Consider the following 22,262-nt stretch of genomic DNA (forward strand, 5'->3'; position numbering starts at 1 on the left):
CTTGCTGCTTTCTCATGTGGAAGTCTGTTTAATGTGAAAACAAGGTGATATCTAATTAGCACACAGGTAAGGAATTAAGAAAATCTTTATTTAAGGGTGAAGATGTTTCTCACAAAATCGTTGCCCCAATGCATCATTGAAATTCAAGCTGGAAAGATGATTTTAATATATCACTTGTACATTTTGTATTGCTCTTCTGGTGACAATGTAGTTTGTTTTTGTCAATTACCATTTTAATAATAGGGTAAAGAAAATTAAGTGGATTTTTGAAAGAAAACAATACTGTCAATATACTATTAAAACAAATTAAAATGGTAAAAGTTATTGTACTTTAAGTAAAAATAAAAGAGCCAAAATATCAATCCCAGTTTTGGATTACTTTAATTAACAAAAAAAAATGCATATAGCAGAGGATAGTTTCAATCTGCCTACCGCTGGGTTATGGGCCCAGCATGCTTCCATTGCTGTACTCTGCTGCACATGTAAGTGCAAGAGATCCTGAAGCACTCACTCATCATGGGAAAGTACCAATGTGTTTCTTCGTTGGTTGATGGAAGAAACATCTTACAAAAACTCTCCAGATTATTGACTTTTTAAAGTTTTTCTAGGAAACGTTCTAGATGTATGCTTATTAGCCTTTGTCAGTATGTACTTTTTACAAAGTGTCTCTGTGGCGCAATCAGTTAGTGTGTCTGGCTACTAACCAAAAGGTTGGTGGTTCAATCCCACCCAGGGACGTAATTGACCTTGTTATCAGATTTTGGTGATCTTTAAGTAGACAAGTCAAAATTTCAAATCCCCTCTTATGGTGTAGGGTACCTGGCCTTCTCTGATGTAATCAGAGTTAGATTTGATTCAGTGATTTTATAAAAACAGCTAGGAAGCACAATTTAGCAGTGGGTTGCAGAGAAAAAGAAATTTGCTGGCAAAAAAATCCAATTGAGTGATTAAACAGCTCTTCATTTTCTGGCTTTATTTTTATGCTAACAAATTTGTTCTCTGAAAAGTGTCCACAAAGCCAAGTCTCTGATGAACACCTTTGTAAGGATGGTTTTTCACCTATTACTAAATTAAACTTGCTTCATTGGAAAGGCAGCAAGATGCATCCTCATTTCAATGTCTACTGAAATAATACAGGTTGACACCAGGAAACATTAACGCCAATGCATCCTTGCTGCTTTCTCATGTGGAAGTCTGTTTAATGTGAAAACAAGGTGATATCTAATTAGCACACAGGTAAGGAATTAAGAAAATCTTTATTTAAGGGTGAAGATGTTTCTCACAAAATCGTTGCCCCAATGCATCTTTGAAATTCAAGCTGGAAAGATGATTTTAATATATCACTTGTACATTTTGTATTGCTCTTCTGGTGACAATGTAGTTTGTTTTTGTCAATTACCATTTTAATAATAGGGTAAAGAAAATTAAGTGGATTTTTGAAAGAAAACAATAATGTCAATATACTATTAAAACAAATTAAAATGGTAAAAGTCATTGTACTTTAAGTAAACATAAAACAGCTAACATATCAATCCCAGTTTTGGATTACTTTATCAAAAAAAATGCATATAGCAGAGGATAGTTTCAATCTGCCTACCTCTGGGTAATGGGCCCAGCATGCTTCCATTGCAGTACTCTGCTGCACATATAAGTGCAAGAGATCCTGAAGCACTCACTCATCATGGGAAAGTACCAATGTGTTTCTTCGTTGGTTGATTTAAGAAAATTCTTACAAAAACTCTCCAGATTATTGACTTTTTAAAGTTTTTCTAGGAAACGTTCTAGATGAATTCTTATTAGCCTTTGTCAGTATGTACTTTTTGCAAAGTGTCTCTGTGGCGCAATCGGTTAGTGTGTCTGGCTACTAACCAAAAGGTTGGTGGTTTAATCCCACCCAGGGACATAATTGACCTTGTGATCAGGTTTTGGTGATATTTAAGTAGACAAGTCAAAATTTCAAACCCCCTCTTATGGTGTAGGGTACCTGGCCTTCTCTGATGTAATCAGAGTTAGATTTGATTCAGTGATTTTATAAAAAACAGCTAGGAAGCACAATTTAGCAATGGGTTGCAGAGAAAAAAATATGCTGGTAGAAAAATCCAATTGAGTGATTAAACAGATCTTCATTTTCTGCCTTTATTTTTATGCTAACAAATTTGTTCTCTAAAAAGTGTCCACAAAGCCAAGTCTCTGATTAACACCTTTGTAGGGATGGTTTTTCACCTATAACTAAATTAAACTTGCTTCATTGGAAAGGCAGCAAGATGCATCCTCATTTCAATGTCTACTGAAATAATACAGGTTGACACCAGGAAACATTAACGCCACTGCATCCTTGCTGCTTTCTCATGTAGAAGTCTGTTTAATGTGAAAACAAGGTGACATCTAATTAGCACACAGGTAAGGAATTAAGAAAATCTTTATTTAAGGGTGAAGATGTTTCTCACAAAATCGTTGGCCCCAATGCATCATTGAAATTCAAGCTGGAAAGATGATTTTAATATATCACTTGTACATTTTGTATTGCTCTTCTGGTGACAATGTAGTTTGTTTTTGTCAATTACCCTTTTAATAATAGGGTAAAGAAAATTAAGTGGATTTTTTAAAGAAAACTATACTGTCAATATACTATTAAAACAAATTAAAATGGTAAAAGTTATTGTACTTTAAGTAAAAATAAAAGAGCAAAAATATCAATCCCAGTTTTGATTACTTAAATTAACAAAAAAAAATGCATATAGCAAAGGATAGTTTCAATCTGCCTACCTCTGGGTTATGGGCCCAGCATGCTTCCATTGCAGTACTCTGCTGCACATGTAAGTGCAAGAGATCCTGAAGCACTCACTCATCATGGGAAAGTACCAATGTGTTTCTTCGTTGGTTGATGGAAGAAACATCTTACAAAAACTCTCCAGATTATTGATTTTTTAAAGTTTTTCTAGGAAACGTTCTAGATGTATGCTTATTAGCCTTTGTCAGTATGAACTTTTTGCAAAGTGTCTCTGTGGCGCAATCGGTTAGTGTGTCTGACTACTAACCAAAAGGTTGGTGGTTCAATCCCACCCAGGGACGTAATTGACCTTGTTATCAGATTTTGGTGATCTTTAAGTAGACAAGTCAAAATTTCAAACCCCCTGTTATGGTGTAGGGTACCTAGCCTTCTCTGATGTAATCAGAGTTAGATTTGATTCATTGATTTTATAAAAACAGCTAGGAAGCACAATTTAGCAGTGGGTTGCAGAGAAAAAGAAATATGCTGGCAAAAAAAATCCAATTGAGTGATTAAACAGCTCTTCATTTTCTGCCTTTATTTTTATGCTAACAAATTTGTTCTCTGAAAAGTGTCCACAAAGCCAAGTCTCTGATTAACACATTTGTAGGGATGGTTTTTCACCTATTACTAAATTAAACTTGCTTCATTGGAAAGGCAGCAAGATGCATCCTCATTTCAATGTCTACTGAAATAATACAGGTTGACACCAGGAAACATTAACGCCACTGCATCCTTTCTGCTTTCTCATGTAGAAGTCTGTTTAATGTGAAAACAAGGTGATATCTAATTAGCACACAGGTAAGGAATTAAGAAAATCTATATTTAAGGGTAAAGATGTTTCTCACAAAATCGTTGCCCCAATGCATCATTGAAATTCAAGCTGGAAAGATGATTTTAATATATCACTTGTACATTTTGTATTGCTCTTCTGGTGACAATGTAGTTTGTTTTTGTCAATTACCCTTTTAATAATAGGGTAAAGAAAATTAAGTGGATTTTTTAAAGAAAACTATACTGTCAATATACTATTAAAACAAATTAAAATGGTAAAAGTTATTGTACTTTTAGTAAAAATAAAAGAGCAAAAATATCAATCCCAGTTTTGATTACTTTAATTAACAAAAAAAATGCATATAGCAGAGGATAGTTTCAATCTGCCTACCTCTGGGTAATGGGCCCAGCATGCTTCCATTGCAGTACTCTGCTGCACATGTAAGTGCAAGAGATCCTGAAGCACTCACTCATCATGGGAAAGTACCAATGTGTTTCTTCGTTGGTTGATGGAAGAAACATCTTACAAAAACTCTCCAGATTATTGACTTTTTAAAGTTTTTCTAGGAAACGTTTTAGATGAATGCTTATTAGCCTTTGTCAGTATGTACTTTTGCAAAGTGTCTCTGTGGCGCAATCAGTTAGTGTGTACGGCAATAAACCAAAAGGTTGGTGGTTCAATCCCACCCAGGGACGTAATTGACCTTGTTATCAGATTTTGGTGATCTTTAAGTAGACAAGTCAAAATTTCAAATCCCCTCTTATGGTGTAGGGTACCTGGCCTTCTCTGATGTAATCAGAGTTAGATTTGATTCAGTGATTTTATAAAAACAGCTAGGAAGCACAATTTAGCAGTGGGTTGCAGAGAAAAAGAAATATGCTGGCAAAAAAATCCAATTGAGTGATTAAACAGCTCTTCATTTTCTGGCTTTATTTTTATGCTAACAAATTTGTTCTCTGAAAAGTGTCCACAAAGCCAAGTCTCTGATGAACACCTTTGTAAGGATGGTTTTTCACCTATTACTAAATTAAACTTGCTTCATTGGAAAGGCAGCAAGATGCATCCTCATTTCAATGTCTACTGAAATAATACAGGTTGACACCAGGAAACATTAACGCCAATGCATCCTTGCTGCTTTCTCATGTGGAAGTCTGTTTAATGTGAAAACAAGGTGATATCTAATTAGCACACAGGTAAGGAATTAAGAAAATCTTTATTTAAGGGTGAAGATGTTTCTCACAAAATCGTTGCCCCAATGCATCTTTGAAATTCAAGCTGGAAAGATGATTTTAATATATCACTTGTACATTTTGTATTGCTCTTCTGGTGACAATGTAGTTTGTTTTTGTCAATTACCATTTTAATAATAGGGTAAAGAAAATTAAGTGGATTTTTGAAAGAAAACAATAATGTCAATATACTATTAAAACAAATTAAAATGGTAAAAGTCATTGTACTTTAAGTAAACATAAAACAGCTAACATATCAATCCCAGTTTTGGATTACTTTATCAAAAAAAATGCATATAGCAGAGGATAGTTTCAATCTGCCTACCTCTGGGTAATGGGCCCAGCATGCTTCCATTGCAGTACTCTGCTGCACATATAAGTGCAAGAGATCCTGAAGCACTCACTCATCATGGTAAAGTACCAATGTGTTTCTTCGTTGGTTGATTTAAGAAAATTCATACAAAAACTCTCCAGATTATTGACTTTTTAAAGTTTTTCTAGGAAACGTTCTAGATGAATTCTTATTAGCCTTTGTCAGTATGTACTTTTTGCAAAGTGTCTCTGTGGCGCAATCGGTTAGTATGTCTGGCTACTAACCAAAAGGTTGGTGGTTTAATCCCACCCAGGGACATAATTGACCTTGTGATCAGGTTTTGGTGATATTTAAGTAGACAAGTCAAAATTTCAAACCCCCTCTTATGGTGTAGGGTACCTGGCCTTCTCTGATGTAATCAGAGTTAGATTTGATTCAGTGATTTTATAAAAAACAGCTAGGAAGCACAATTTAGCAATGGGTTGCAGAGAAAAAAATATGCTGGTAGAAAAATCCAATTGAGTGATTAAACAGATCTTCATTTTCTGCCTTTATTTTTATGCTAACAAATTTGTTCTCTAAAAAGTGTCCACAAAGCCAAGTCTCTGATTAACACCTTTGTAGGGATGGTTTTTCACCTATAACTAAATTAAACTTGCTTCATTGGAAAGGCAGCAAGATGCATCCTCATTTCAATGTCTACTGAAATAATACAGGTTGACACCAGGAAACATTAACGCCACTGCATCCTTGCTGCTTTCTCATGTAGAAGTCTGTTTAATGTGAAAACAAGGTGACATCTAATTAGCACACAGGTAAGGAATTAAGAAAATCTTTATTTAAGGGTGAAGATGTTTCTCACAAAATCGTTGGCCCCAATGCATCATTGAAATTCAAGCTGGAAAGATGATTTTAATATATCACTTGTACATTTTGTATTGCTCTTCTGGTGACAATGTAGTTTGTTTTTGTCAATTACCCTTTTAATAATAGGGTAAAGAAAATTAAGTGGATTTTTTAAAGAAAACTATACTGTCAATATACTATTAAAACAAATTAAAATGGTAAAAGTTATTGTACTTTAAGTAAAAATAAAAGAGCAAAAATATCAATCCCAGTTTTGATTACTTAAATTAACAAAAAAAAATGCATATAGCAAAGGATAGTTTCAATCTGCCTACCTCTGGGTTATGGGCCCAGCATGCTTCCATTGCAGTACTCTGCTGCACATGTAAGTGCAAGAGATCCTGAAGCACTCACTCATCATGGGAAAGTACCAATGTGTTTCTTCGTTGGTTGATGGAAGAAACATCTTACAAAAACTCTCCAGATTATTGATTTTTTAAAGTTTTTCTAGGAAACGTTCTAGATGTATGCTTATTAGCCTTTGTCAGTATGAACTTTTTGCAAAGTGATTCTGTGGCGCAATCGGTTAGTGTGTCCGACTACTAACCAAAAGGTTGGTGGTTCAATCCCACCCAGGGACGTAATTGACCTTGTTATCAGATTTTGGTGATCTTTAAGTAGACAAGTCAAAATTTCAAATTCCCTCTTATGGTGTAGGGTACCTCGCCTTCTCTGATGTAATCAGAGTTAGATTTGATTCAGTGATTTTATAAAAACAGCTAGGAAGCACAATTTAGCAGTGGGTTGCAGAGAAAAAGAAATATGCTGGCAAAAAAATCCAATTGAGTGATTAAACAGCTCTTCATTTTCTGGCTTTATTTTTATGCTAACAAATTTGTTCTCTGAAAAGTGTCCACAAAGCCAAGTCTCTGATTAACACATTTGTAGGGATGGTTTTTCACCTATTACTAAATTAAACTTGCTTCATTGGAAAGGCAGCAAGATGCATCCTCATTTCAATGTCTACTGAAATAATACAGGTTGACACCAGGAAACATTAACGCCACTGCATCCTTGCTGCTTTCTCATGTAGAAGTCTGTTTAATGTGAAAACAAGGTGATATCTAATTAGCACACAGGTTAGGAATTAAGAAAATCTTTATTTAAGGGTGAAGATGTTTCTCACAAAATTGTTGCCCCAATGCATCATTGAAATTCAAGCTGGAAAGATGATTTTAATATATCACTTGTACATTTTGTATTGCTCTTCTGGTGACAATGTAGTTTGTTTTTGTCAATTACCCTTTTAATAATAGGGTAAAGAAAATTAAGTGGATTTTTTTAAGGAAAACTATACTGTCAATATACTATTAAAACAAATTAAAATGGTAAAAGTTATTGTACTTTAAGTAAAAATAAAAGAGCAAAAATATCAATCCCAGTTTTGATTACTTAAATTAACAAAAAAAAAATGCATATAGCAAAGGATAGTTTCAATCTGCCTACCTCTGGGTTATGGGCCCAGCATGCTTCCATTGCAGTACTCTGCTGCACATGTAAGTGCAAGAGATCCTGAAGCACTCACTCATCATGGGAAAGTACCAATGTGTTTCTTCGTTGGTTGATGGAAGAAACATCTTACAAAAACTCTCCAGATTATTGACTTTTTAAAGTTTTTCTAGGAAACGTTCCAGATGTATGCTTATTAGCCTTTGTCAGTATGTACTTTTTACAAAGTGTCTCTGTGGCGCAATCGGTTAGTGTGTCTGGCTACTAACCGAAAGGTTGGTGGTTCAATCCCACCCAGGGACGTAATTGACCTTGTTATCAGATTTTGGTGATCTTTAAGTAGACAAGTCAAAATTTCAAACCCCCCGTTATGGTGTAGGGTACCTGGCCTTCTCTGATGTAATCAGAGTTAGATTTGATTCAGTGATTTTATAAAAACAGATAGGAAGCACAATTTAGCAGTTGGTTGCAGAGAAAAAGAAATATGCTGGCAAAAAAAATCCAATTGAGTGATTAAACAGCTCTTAATTTTCTGGCTTTATTTTTATGCTAACAAATTTGTTCTCTGAAAAGTGTCCACAAAGCCAAGTCTCTGATTAACACCTTTGTAGGGATGGTTTTTCACCTATTACTAAATTAAACTTGCTTCATTGGAAAGGCAGCAAGATGCATCCTCATTTCAATTTCTACTGAAATAATACAGGTTGACACCAGGAAACATTAACGCCACTGCATCCTTGCTGCTTTCTCATGTGGAAGTCTGTTTAATGTGAAAACAAGGTGATATCTAATTAGCACACAGGTAAGGAATTAAGAAAATCTTTATTTAAGGGTGAAGATGTTTCTCACAAAATCGTTGCCCCAATGCATCATTGAAATTCAAGCTGGAAAGATGATTTTAATATATCACTTGTACATTTTGTATTGCTCTTCTGGTGACAATGTAGTTTGTTTTTGTCAATTACCCTTTTAATAATAGGGTAAAGAAAATTAAGTGGATTTTTTAAAGAAAACTATACTGTCAATATACTATTCAAACAAATTAAAATGGTAAAAGTTATTGTACTTCAAGTAAAAATAAAAGAGCAAAAATATCAATCCCAGTTTTGATTACTTAAATTAACAAAAAAAATGCATATAGCAAAGGATAGTTTCAATCTGCCTACCTCTGGGTTATGGGCCCAGCATGCTTCCATTGCAGTACTCTGCTGCACATGTAAGTGCAAGAGATCCTGAAGCACTCACTCATCATGGGAAAGTACCAATGTGTTTCTTCGTTGGTTGATGGAAGAAACATCTTACAAAAACTCTCCAGATTATTGACTTTTTAAAGTTTTTCTAGGAAACGTTTTAGATGAATGCTTATTAGCCTTTGTCAGTATGTACTTTTGCAAAGTGTCTCTGTGGCGCAATCAGTTAGTGTGTACGGCTATAAACCAAAAGGTTGGTGGTTCAATCCCACCCAGGGACGTAATTGACCTTGTTATCAGATTTTGGTGATCTTTAAGTAGACAAGTCAAAATTTCAAATCCCCTCTTATGGTGTAGGGTACCTGGCCTTCTCTGATGTAATCAGAGTTAGATTTGATTCAGTGATTTTATAAAAACAGCTAGGAAGCACAATTTAGCAGTGGGTTGCAGAGAAAAAGAAATATGCTGGCAAAAAAATCCAATTGAGTGATTAAACAGCTCTTCATTTTCTGGCTTTATTTTTATGCTAACAAATTTGTTCTCTGAAAAGTGTCCACAAAGCCAAGTCTCTGATGAACACCTTTGTAAGGATGGTTTTTCACCTATTACTAAATTAAACTTGCTTCATTGGAAAGGCAGCAAGATGCATCCTCATTTCAATGTCTACTGAAATAATACAGGTTGACACCAGGAAACATTAACGCCAATGCATCCTTGCTGCTTTCTCATGTGGAAGTCTGTTTAATGTGAAAACAAGGTGATATCTAATTAGCACACAGGTAAGGAATTAAGAAAATCTTTATTTAAGGGTGAAGATGTTTCTCACAAAATCGTTGCCCTAATGCATCATTGAAATTCAAGCTGGAAAGATGATTTTAATATATCACTTGTACATTTTGTATTGCTCTTCGGGTGACAATGTAGTTTGTTTTTGTCAATTACCATTTTAATAATAGGGTAAAGAAAATTAAGTGGATTTTTGAAAGAAAACAATACTGTCAATATACTATTAAAACAAATTAAAATGGTAAAAGTCATTGTACTTTAAGTAAACATAAAATAGCTAACATATCAATCCCAGTTTTGGATTACTTTAACAAAAAAAATGCATATAGCAGAGGATAGTTTCAATCTGCCTACCTCTGGGTAATGGGCCCAGCATGCTTCCATTGCAGTACTCTGCTGCACATGTAAGTGCAAGAGATCCTGAAGCACTCACTCATCATGGGAAAGTACCAATGTGTTTCTTCGTTGGTTGATTTAAGAAAATTCTTACAAAAACTCTCCAGATTATTGACTTTTTAAAGTTTTTCTAGGAAACGTTCTAGATGAATGCTTATTAGCCTTTGTCAGTATGTACTTTTTGCAAAGTGTCTCTGTGGCGCAATCGGTTAGTGTGTCTGGCTACTAACCAAAAGGTTGGTGGTTCAATCCCACCCAGGGACATAATTGACCTTGTGATCAGGTTTTGGTGATATTTAAGTAGACAAGTCAAAATTTCAAACCCCCTATTATGGTGTAGGGTACCTGGCCTTCTCTGATGTAATCAGAGTTAGATTTGATTCAGTGATTTTATAAAAAACAGCTAGGAAGCACAATTTAGCAATGGGTTGCAGAGAAAAAAATATGCTGGTAGAAAAATCCAATTGAGTGATTAAACAGCTCTTCATTTTCTGCCTATATTTTTATGCTAACAAATTTGTTCTCTAAAAAGTGTCCACAAAGCCAAGTCTCTGATTAACACCTTTGTAGGGATGGTTTTTCACCTATAACTAAATTAAACTTGCTCCATTGGAAAGGCAGCAAGATGCATCCTCATTTCAATGTCTACTGAAATAATACAGGTTGACACCAGGAAACATTAACGCCACTGCATCCTTGCTGCTTTCTCATGTAGAAGTCTGTTTAATGTGAAAACAAGGTGACATCTAATTAGCACACAGGTAAGGAATTAAGAAAATCTTTATTTAAGGGTGAAGATGTTTCTCACAAAATCGTTGCCCCAATGCATCATTGAAATTCAAGCTGGAAAGATGATTTTAATATATCACTTGTACATTTTGTATTGCTCTTCTGGTGACAATGTAGTTTGTTTTTGTCAATTACCCTTTTAATAATAGGGTAAAGAAAATTAAGTGGATTTTTTAAAGAAAACTATACTGTCAATATACTATTAAAACAAATTAAAATGGTAAAAGTTATTGTACTTTAAGTAAAAATAAAAGAGCAAAAATATCAATCCCAGTTTTGATTACTTAAATTAACAAAAAAAAAATGCATATAGCAAAGGATAGTTTCAATCTGCCTACCTCTGGGTTATGGGCCCAGCATGCTTCCATTGCAGTACTCTGCTGCACATGTAAGTGCAAGAGATCCTGAAGCACTCACTCATCATGGGAAAGTACCAATGTGTTTCTTCGTTGGTTGATGGAAGAAACATCTTACAAAAACTCTCCAGATTATTGACTTTTTAAAGTTTTTCTATGAAACGTTCTAGATGTATGCTTATTAGCCTTTGTCAGTATGTACTTTTTGCAAAGTGTCTCTGTGGCGCAATTGGTTAGTGTGTCCGACTATTAACCAAAAGGTTGGTGGTTCAATCCCACCCAGGGACGTAATTGACCTTGTTTTCAGATTTTGGTGATCTTTAAGTAGACAAGTCAAAATTTCAAACCCCCTGTTATGGTGTAGGGTACCTGGCCTTCTCTGATGTAATCAGAGTTAGATTTGATTCATTGATTTTATAAAAACAGCTAGGAAGCACAATTTAGCAGTGGGTTGCAGAGAAAAAGAAATATGCTGGCAAAAAAAATCCAATTGAGTGATTAAACAGCTCTTCATTTTCTGGCTTTATTTTTATGCTAACAAATTTGTTCTCTGAAAAGTGTCCACAAAGCCAAGTCTCTGATTAACACCTTTGTAGGAATGGTTTTTCACCTATTACTAAATTAAACTTGCTTCATTGGAAAGGCAGCAAGATGCATCCTCCTTTCAATGTCTACTGAAATAATACAGGTTGACACCAGGAAACATTAACGCCACTGCATCCTTGCTGCTTTCTCATGTAGAAGTCTGTTTAATGTGAAAACAAGGTGATATCTAATTAGCACACAGGTAAGGAATTAAGAAAATCTTTATTTAAGGGTGAAGATGTTTCTCACAAAATCGTTGCCCCAATGCATCATTGAAATTCAAGCTGGAAAGATGATTTTAATATATCACTTGTACATTTTGTATTGCTCTTCTGGTGACAATGCAGTTTGTTTTTGTCAATTACCCTTTTAATAATAGGGTAAAGAAAATTAAGTGGATTTTTTAAAGAAAACTATACTGTCAATATACTATTAAAACAAATTAAAATGGTAAAAGTTATTGTACTTTAAGTAAAAATAAAAGAGCAAAAATATCAATCCCAGTTTTGATTACTTTAATTAACAAAAAAAATGCATATAGCAGAGGATAGTTTCAATTTGCCTACCTCTGGGTAATGGGCCCAGCATGCTTCCATTGCAGTACTCTGCTGCACATGTAAGTGCAAGAGATCCTGAAGCACTCACTCATCATGGGAAAGTACCAATGTGTTTCTTCATTGGTTGATGGAAGAAACATCTTACAAAAACTCTCCAGATTATTGACTTTTTAAAGTTTTTCTAGGAAACGTTCTAGATGTATGCTTATTAGCCTTTGTCAGTATGTACTTTTTGCAAAGTGTTTCTGTGGCGCAATCGGTTAGTGTGTCCGGCTACTAACCAAAAGGTTGGTGGTTCAATCCCAACCAGGGACGTAATTGACCTTGTTATCAGATTTTGGTGATCTTTAAGTAGACAAGTCAAAATTTCAAACCCCCTGTTCTGGTGTAGGGTACCTGGCCTTCTCTGATGTAATCAGAGTTAGATTTGATTCAGTGATTTTATAAAAACAGCTAGGAAGCACAATTTAGCAGTTGGTTGCAGAGAAAAAGAAATATGCTGGCAAAAAAAATCTAATTGAGTGATTCAACAGCTCTTAATTTTCTGGCTTTATTTTTATGCTAACAAATTTGTTCTCTGAAAAGTGTCCACACAGCCAAGTCTCTGATTAACACCTTTGTAAGGATGGTTTTTAACCTATTACTAAATTAAACTTGCTTCATTGGAAAGGCAGCAAGATGCATCCTCATTTCAATGTCTACTGAAATAATACAGGTTGACACCAGGAAACATTAACGCCACTGCATCCTTGCTGCTTTCTCATGTGGAAGTCTGTTTAATGTGAAAACAAGGTGATATCTAATTAGCACACAGGTAAGGAATTAAGAAAATCTTTATTTAAGGGTGAAAATGTTTCTCACAAAATCGTTGCCCCAATGCATCATTGAAATTCAAGCTGGAAAGATGATTTTAATATATCACTTGTACATTTTGTATTGCTCTTCTGGTGACAATGTAGTTTGTTTTTGTCAATTACCATTTTAATAATAGGGTAAAGAAAATTAAGCTGATTTTTGAAAGAAAACAATACTGTCAATATACTATTAAAACAAATTAAAATGGTAAAAGTTATTGTACTTTAAGTAAAAATAAAAGAGCCAACATATCAATCCCAGTTTTGGATTACTTTAATTAACAAAAAAAAATGCATATAGCAGAGGATAGTTTCAATCTGCCTACCTCTGGGTTATGTGCCCAGCATGCTTCCATTGCTGTACTCTGCTGCACATGTAAGTGCAATAGATCCTGAAGCACTCACTCATCATGGGAAAGTACCAATGTGTTTCTTCGTTGGTTGATGGAAGAAACATCTTACAAAAACTCTCCATATTATTGACTTTTTAAAGTTTTTCTAGGAAACGTTTTAGATGAATGTTTATTAGCCTTTGTCAGTATGTACTTTTGCAAAGTGTCTCTGTGGCGCAATCAGTTAGTGTGTATGGCTATTAACCAAAAGGTTGGTGGTTCAATCCCACCCAGGGACGTAATTGACCTTGTTATCAGATTTTGGTGATCTTTAAGTACACAAGTCAAAATTTCAAACCCCCTCTTATGGTGTAGGGTACCTGGCCTTCTCTGATGTAATCAGAGTTAGATTTGATTCAGTGATTTTATAAAAACAGCTAGGAAGCACAATTTAGCAGTGGGTTGCAGAGAAAAAGAAATATGCTGGCAAAAAAATCCAATTAAGTGATTAAACAGCTCTTCATTTTCTGGCTTTATTTTTATGCTAACAAATTTTTTCTCTGAAAAGTGTCCACAAAGCCAAGTCTCTAATTAACACCTTTGTAAGGATGGTTTTTCACCTATTACTAAATTAAACTTGCTTCATTGGAAAGGCAGCAAGATGCATCCTCATTTCAATGTCTACTGAAATAATATGGGTTGACACCAGGAAACATTAATGCCACTGCATCCTTGCTGCTTTCTCATGTGGAAGTCTGTTTAATGTGAAAACAAGGTGATATCTAATTAGCACACAGGTAAGGAATTAAGAAAATCTTTATTTAAGGGTGAAGATGTTTCTCACAAAATCGTTGCCCCAATGCATCATTGAAATTCAAGCTGGAAAGATGATTTTAATATATCACTTGTACATTTTGTATTGCTCTTCTGGTGACAATGTAGTTTGTTTTTGTCAATTACCCTTTTAATAATAGGGTAAAGAAAATTAAGTGGATTTTTTAAAATAAAACTATACTGTCAATATACTATTAAAACAAATTAAAATGGTAAAAGTTATTGTACTTTATGTAAAAATAAAAGAGCAAAAATATCAATCCCAGTTTTGATTACTTAAATTAACAAAAAAAAAATGCATATAGCAAAGGATAGTTTCAATCTGCCTACCTCTGGGTTATGGGCCCAGCATGCTTCCATTGCAGTACTCTGCTGCACATGTAAGTGCAAGAGATCCTGAAGCACTCACTCATCATGGGAAAGTACCAATGTGTTTCTTCGTTGGTTGATGGAAGAAACATCTTACAAAAACTCTCCAGATTATTGACTTTTTAAAGTTTTTCTAGGAAACGTTTTAGATGAATGCTTATTAGCCTTTGTCAGTATGTACTTTTGCAAAGTGTCTCTGTGGCGCAATCAGTTAGTGTGTATGGCAATTAACCAAAAGGTTGGTGGTTCAATCCCACCGAGGGACGTAATTGACCTTGTTATCAGATTTTGGTCATCTTTAAGTAGACAAGTCAAAATTTCAAACCCCCTCTTATGGTGTAGGGTACCTGGCCTTCTCTGATGTAATCAGAGTTAGATTTGATTCAGTGATTTTATAAAAACAGCTAGGAAGCACAATTTAGCAGTGGGTTGCAGAGAAAAAGAAATATGCTGGCAAAAAAATCCAATTGAGTGATTAAACAGCTCTTCATTTTCTGGCTTTATTTTTATGCTAACAAATTTGTTCTCTGAAAAGTGTCCACAAAGCCAAGTCTCTGATTAACACCTTTGTAAGGATGGTTTTTCACCTATTACTAAATTAAACTTGCTTCATTGGAAAGGCAGCAAGATGCATCCTCATTTCAATGTCTACTGAAATAATACAGGTTGACACCAGGAAACATTAACGCCACTGCATCCTTGCTGCTTTCTCATGTGGAAGTCTGTTTAATGAGAAAACAAGGTGATATCTAATTAGCACACAGGTAAGGAATTAAGAAAATCTTTATTTAAGGGTGAAAATGTTTCTCACAAAATCGTTGCCCCAATGCATCATTGAAATTCAAGCTGGAAAGATGATTTTAATATATCACTTGTACATTTTGTATTGCTCTTTTGGTGACAATGTAGTTTGTTTTTGTCAATTACCATTTTAATAATAGGGTAAAGAAAATTAATGGATTTTTAAAAGAAAACAATACTCTCAATATACTATTAAAACAAATTAAAATGGTAAAAGTTATTGTACTTTAATGAAAAATAAAAGAGCAAAAATATCAATCCCAGTTTTGGATTACTTTAATTAACAAAAAAAATGCATATAGCAGAGGATAGTTTTAATCTGCCTACCTCTGGGTTATGGGCCCAGCATGCTTCCATTGCAGTACTCTGCTGCACATGTAAGTGCAAGAGATCCTGAAGCACTCACTCATCATGGGAAAGTACCAATGTGTTTCTTCGTTGGTGGATGGAAGAAACATCTTACAAAAAATCTCCAGATTATTGACTTTTTAAAGTTTTTCTAGGAAACGTTTTAGATGAATGCTTATTAGCCTTTGTCAGTATGGACTTTTGCAAAGTGTCTCTGTGGCGCAATCGGTTAGTGTGTCCGACTACTAACCAAAAGGTTGGTGGTTCAATCCCAACCAGGGACGTAATTGACCTTGTTATCAGATTTTGGTGATCTTTAAGTAGACAAGTCAAAATTTCAAACCCCCTGTTATGGTGTAGGGTACCTGGCCTTCTCTGATGTAATCAGAGTTAGATTTGATTAATTGATTTTATAAAAACAGCTAGGAAGCACAATTTAGCAGTGGGTTGCAGAGAAAAAGAAATATGCTGGCAAAAAAATCAAATTGAGTGATTAAACAGCTCTTAATTTTCTGGCTTTATTTTTATGCTAACAAATTTGTTCTTTGAAAAGTGTCCACAAAGCCAAGTCTCTGATTAACACCTTTGTAGGGATGGTTTTTCACCTATTACTAAATTAAATTTGCTTCTTTGGAAAGGCAGCAAGATGCATCCTCATTTCAATGTCTACTGAAATAATACGGGTTGACACCAGGAAACATTAACGCCACTGCATCCTTGCTGCTTTCTCATGTGGAAGTCTGTTTAATGTGAAAACAAGGTGATATCTAATTAGCACACAGGTAAGGAATTAAGAAAATCTTTATTTAAGGGTGAAAATGTTTCTCACAAAATCGTTGCCCCAATGCATCATTGAAATTCAAGCTGGAAAGATGATTTTAATATATCACTTGTACATTTTGTATTGCTCTTCTGGTGACAATGTAGTTTGTTTTTGTCAATTACCATTTTAATAATAGGGTAAAGAAAATTAAGCTGATTTTTGAAAGAAAACAATACTGTCAATATACTATTAAAACAAATTAAAATGGTAAAAGTTATTGTACTTTAAGTAAAAATAAAAGAGCCAACATATCAATCCCAGTTTTGGATTACTTTAATTAACAAAAAAAAATGCATATAGCAGAGGATAGTTTCAATCTGCCTACCTCTGGGTTATGTGCCCAGCATGCTTCCATTGCTGTACTCTGCTGCACATGTAAGTGCAATAGATCCTGAAGCACTCACTCATCATGGGAAAGTACCAATGTGTTTCTTCGTTGGTTGATGGAAGAAACATCTTACAAAAACTCTCCATATTATTGACTTTTTAAAGTTTTTCTAGGAAACGTTTTAGATGAATGTTTATTAGCCTTTGTCAGTATGTACTTTTGCAAAGTGTCTCTGTGGCGCAATCAGTTAGTGTGTATGGCTATTAACCAAAAGGTTGGTGGTTCAATCCCACCCAGGGACGTAATTGACCTTGTTATCAGATTTTGGTGATCTTTAAGTACACAAGTCAAAATTTCAAACCCCCTCTTATGGTGTAGGGTACCTGGCCTTCTCTGATGTAATCAGAGTTAGATTTGATTCAGTGATTTTATAAAAACAGCTAGGAAGCACAATTTAGCAGTGGGTTGCAGAGAAAAAGAAATATGCTGGCAAAAAAATCCAATTAAGTGATTAAACAGCTCTTCATTTTCTGGCTTTATTTTTATGCTAACAAATTTTTTCTCTGAAAAGTGTCCACAAAGCCAAGTCTCTAATTAACACCTTTGTAAGGATGGTTTTTCACCTATTACTAAATTAAACTTGCTTCATTGGAAAGGCAGCAAGATGCATCCTCATTTCAATGTCTACTGAAATAATATGGGTTGACACCAGGAAACATTAATGCCACTGCATCCTTGCTGCTTTCTCATGTGGAAGTCTGTTTAATGTGAAAACAAGGTGATATCTAATTAGCACACAGGTAAGGAATTAAGAAAATCTTTATTTAAGGGTGAAGATGTTTCTCACAAAATCGTTGCCCCAATGCATCATTGAAATTCAAGCTGGAAAGATGATTTTAATATATCACTTGTACATTTTGTATTGCTCTTCTGGTGACAATGTAGTTTGTTTTTGTCAATTACCCTTTTAATAATAGGGTAAAGAAAATTAAGTGGATTTTTTAAAATAAAACTATACTGTCAATATACTATTAAAACAAATTAAAATGGTAAAAGTTATTGTACTTTATGTAAAAATAAAAGAGCAAAAATATCAATCCCAGTTTTGATTACTTAAATTAACAAAAAAAAAATGCATATAGCAAAGGATAGTTTCAATCTGCCTACCTCTGGGTTATGGGCCCAGCATGCTTCCATTGCAGTACTCTGCTGCACATGTAAGTGCAAGAGATCCTGAAGCACTCACTCATCATGGGAAAGTACCAATGTGTTTCTTCGTTGGTTGATGGAAGAAACATCTTACAAAAACTCTCCAGATTATTGACTTTTTACAGTTTTTCTAGGAAACGTTTTAGATGAATGCTTATTAGCCTTTGTCAGTATGTACTTTTGCAAAGTGTCTCTGTGGCGCAATCAGTTAGTGTGTATGGCAATTAACCAAAAGGTTGGTGGTTCAATCCCACCGAGGGACGTAATTGACCTTGTTATCAGATTTTGGTCATCTTTAAGTAGACAAGTCAAAATTTCAAACCCCCTCTTATGGTGTAGGGTACCTGGCCTTCTCTGATGTAATCAGAGTTAGATTTGATTCAGTGATTTTATAAAAACAGCTAGGAAGCACAATTTAGCAGTGGGTTGCAGAGAAAAAGAAATATGCTGGCAAAAAAATCCAATTGAGTGATTAAACAGCTCTTCATTTTCTGGCTTTATTTTTATGCTAACAAATTTGTTCTCTGAAAAGTGTCCACAAAGCCAAGTCTCTGATTAACACCTTTGTAAGGATGGTTTTTCACCTATTACTAAATTAAACTTGCTTCATTGGAAAGGCAGCAAGATGCATCCTCATTTCAATGTCTACTGAAATAATACAGGTTGACACCAGGAAACATTAACGCCACTGCATCCTTGCTGCTTTCTCATGTGGAAGTCTGTTTAATGAGAAAACAAGGTGATATCTAATTAGCACACAGGTAAGGAATTAAGAAAATCTTTATTTAAGGGTGAAAATGTTTCTCACAAAATCGTTGCCCCAATGCATCATTGAAATTCAAGCTGGAAAGATGATTTTAATATATCACTTGTACATTTTGTATTGCTCTTTTGGTGACAATGTAGTTTGTTTTTGTCAATTACCATTTTAATAATAGGGTAAAGAAAATTAATGGATTTTTAAAAGAAAACAATACTCTCAATATACTATTAAAACAAATTAAAATGGTAAAAGTTATTGTACTTTAATGAAAAATAAAAGAGCAAAAATATCAATCCCAGTTTTGGATTACTTTAATTAACAAAAAAAATGCATATAGCAGAGGATAGTTTTAATCTGCCTACCTCTGGGTTATGGGCCCAGCATGCTTCCATTGCAGTACTCTGCTGCACATGTAAGTGCAAGAGATCCTGAAGCACTCACTCATCATGGGAAAGTACCAATGTGTTTCTTCGTTGGTGGATGGAAGAAACATCTTACAAAAAATCTCCAGATTATTGACTTTTTAAAGTTTTTCTAGGAAACGTTTTAGATGAATGCTTATTAGCCTTTGTCAGTATGGACTTTTGCAAAGTGTCTCTGTGGCGCAATCGGTTAGTGTGTCCGACTACTAACCAAAAGGTTGGTGGTTCAATCCCAACCAGGGACGTAATTGACCTTGTTATCAGATTTTGGTGATCTTTAAGTAGACAAGTCAAAATTTCAAACCCCCTGTTATGGTGTAGGGTACCTGGCCTTCTCTGATGTAATCAGAGTTAGATTTGATTAATTGATTTTATAAAAACAGCTAGGAAGCACAATTTAGCAGTGGGTTGCAGAGAAAAAGAAATATGCTGGCAAAAAAATCAAATTGAGTGATTAAACAGCTCTTAATTTTCTGGCTTTATTTTTATGCTAACAAATTTGTTCTTTGAAAAGTGTCCACAAAGCCAAGTCTCTGATTAACACCTTTGTAGGGATGGTTTTTCACCTATTACTAAATTAAATTTGCTTCTTTGGAAAGGCAGCAAGATGCATCCTCATTTCAATGTCTACTGAAATAATACGGGTTGACACCAGGAAACATTAACGCCACTGCATCCTTGCTGCTTTCTCATGTGGAAGTCTGTTTAATGTGAAAACAAGGTGATATCTAATTAGCACACAGGTAAGGAATTAAGAAAATCTTTATTTAAGGGTGAAGATGTTTCTCACAAAATCGTTGCCCCAATGCATCATTGAAATTCAAGCTGGAAAGATGATTTTAATATATCACTTGTACATTTTGTATTGCTCTTCTGGTGACAATGTAGTTTGTTTTTGTCAATTACCATTTTAATAATAGGGTAAAGAAAATTAAGTGGATTTTTGAAAGAAAACAATACTGTCAATATACTATTAAAACAAATTAAAATGGTAAAAGTCATTGTACTTTAAGTAAACATAAAATAGCTAACATATCAATCCCAGTTTTGGATTACTTTAACAAAAAAAATGCATATAGCAGAGGATAGTTTCAATCTGCCTACCTCTGGGTAATGGGCCCAGCATGCTTCCATTGCAGTACTCTGCTGCACATGTAAGTGCAAGAGATCCTGAAGCACTCACTCATCATGGGAAAGTACCAATGTGTTTCTTCGTTGGTTGATTTAAGAAAATTCTTTCAAAAACTCTCCAGATTATTGACTTTTTAAAGTTTTTCTAGGAAACGTTCTAGATGAATGCTTATTAGCCTTTGTCAGTATGTACTTTTTGCAAAGTGTCTCTGTGGCGCAATCGATTAGTGTGTCCGACTACTAACCAAAAGGTTGGTGGTTCAATCCCACCCAGGGACGTAATTGACCTTGTTTTCAGATTTTGGTGATCTTTAAGTAGACAAGTCAAAATTTCAAACCCCCTGTTATGGTGTAGGGTACCTGGCCTTCTCTGATGTAATCAGAGTTAGATTTGATTCATTGATTTTATAAAAACAGCTAGGAAGCACAATTTAGCAGTGGGTTGCAGAGAAAAAGAAATATGCTGGCAAAAAAAATCCAATTGAGTGATTAAACAGCTCTTCATTTTCTGGCTTTATTTTTATGCTAACAAATTTGTTCTCTGAAAAGTGTCCACAAAGCCAAGTCTCTGATTAACACCTTTGTAGGGATGGTTTTACACCTATTACTAAATTAAACTTGCTTCATTGGAAAGGCAGCAAGATGCATCCTCATTTCAATGTCTACTGAAATAATACAGGTTGACACCAGGAAACATTAACGCCACTGCATCCTTGCTGCTTTCTCATGTAGAAGTCTGTTTAATGTGAAAACAAGGTGATATCTAATTAGCACACAGGTAAGGAATTAAGAAAATCTTTATTTAAGGGTGAAGATGTTTCTCACAAAATCGTTGCCCCAATGCATCATTGAAATTCAAGCTGGAAAGATGATTTTAATATATCACTTGTACATTTTGTATTGCTCTTCTGGTGACAATGCAGTTTGTTTTTGTCAATTACCCTTTTAATAATAGGGTAAAGAAAATTAAGTGGATTTTTTAAAGAAAACTATACTGTCAATATACTATTAAAACAAATTAAAATGGTAAAAGTTATTGTACTTTAAGTAAAAATAAAAGAGCAAAAATATCAATCCAAGTTTTGATTACTTTAATTAACAAAAAAAATGCATATAGCAGAGGATAGTTTCAATCTGCCTACCTCTGGGTAATGGGCCCAGCATGCTTCCATTGCAGTACTCTGCTGCACATGTAAGTGCAAGAGATCCTGAAGCACTCACTCATCATGGGAAAGTACCAATGTGTTTCTTCATTGGTTGATGGAAGAAACATCTTACAAAAACTCTCCAGATTATTGACTTTTTAAAGTTTTTCTAGGAAACGTTCTAGATGTATGCTTATTAGCCTTTGTCAGTATGTACTGTTTGCAAAGTGTTTCTGTGGCGCAATCGGTTAGTGTGTCCGGCTACTAACCAAAAGGTTGGTGGTTCAATCCCAACCAGGGACGTAATTGACCTTGTTATCAGATTTTGGTGATCTTTAAGTAGACAAGTCAAAATTTCAAACCCCCTGTTCTGGTGTAGGGTACCTGGCCTTCTCTGATGTAATCAGAGTTAGATTTGATTCAGTGATTTTATAAAAACAGCTAGGAAGCACAATTTAGCAGTGGGTTGCAGAGAAAAAGAAATATGCTGGCAAAAAAAATCTAATTGAGTGATTCAACTGCTCTTAATTTTCTGGCTTTATTTTTATGCTAACAAATTTGTTCTCTGAAAAGTGTCCACAAAGCCAAGTCTCTGATTAACACCATTGTAAGGATGGTTTTTAACCTATTACTAAATTAAACTTGCTTCATTGGATAGGCAGCAAGATGCATCCTCATTTCAATGTCTACTGAAATAATACAGGTTGACACCAGGAAACATTAACGCCACTGCATCCTTGCTGCTTTCTCATGTGGAAGTCTGTTTAATGTGAAAACAAGGTGATATCTAATTAGCACACAG

The 22,262-nt window shown here is 34.7% G+C and overlaps 3 non-coding genes across 3 annotated transcripts; all 3 read left to right on the plus strand.

Moving 5' to 3' along the window:
- Positions 1–1,829: 1,829 nt before the first annotated feature.
- Positions 1,830–1,903, plus strand: TRNAS-ACU (transfer RNA serine (anticodon ACU)). Its single transcript has one exon. It is a non-coding gene; the product is annotated as a tRNA-Ser (tRNA).
- Positions 1,904–7,671: 5,768 nt separating this feature from the next.
- Positions 7,672–7,745, plus strand: TRNAS-ACU (transfer RNA serine (anticodon ACU)). The gene has a single exon. It is a non-coding gene; the product is annotated as a tRNA-Ser (tRNA).
- A 2,259-nt stretch (positions 7,746–10,004) lies between these two features.
- On the plus strand, positions 10,005–10,078 carry TRNAS-ACU (transfer RNA serine (anticodon ACU)). The gene has a single exon. It is a non-coding gene; the product is annotated as a tRNA-Ser (tRNA).
- The last annotated feature ends 12,184 nt before the right edge of the window (positions 10,079–22,262 follow it).

Source organism: Pseudophryne corroboree, unplaced genomic scaffold (assembly GCF_028390025.1).
Source record: "Pseudophryne corroboree isolate aPseCor3 unplaced genomic scaffold, aPseCor3.hap2 scaffold_844, whole genome shotgun sequence".
Classification (NCBI taxonomy): Eukaryota; Metazoa; Chordata; class Amphibia; order Anura; family Myobatrachidae; genus Pseudophryne; species Pseudophryne corroboree.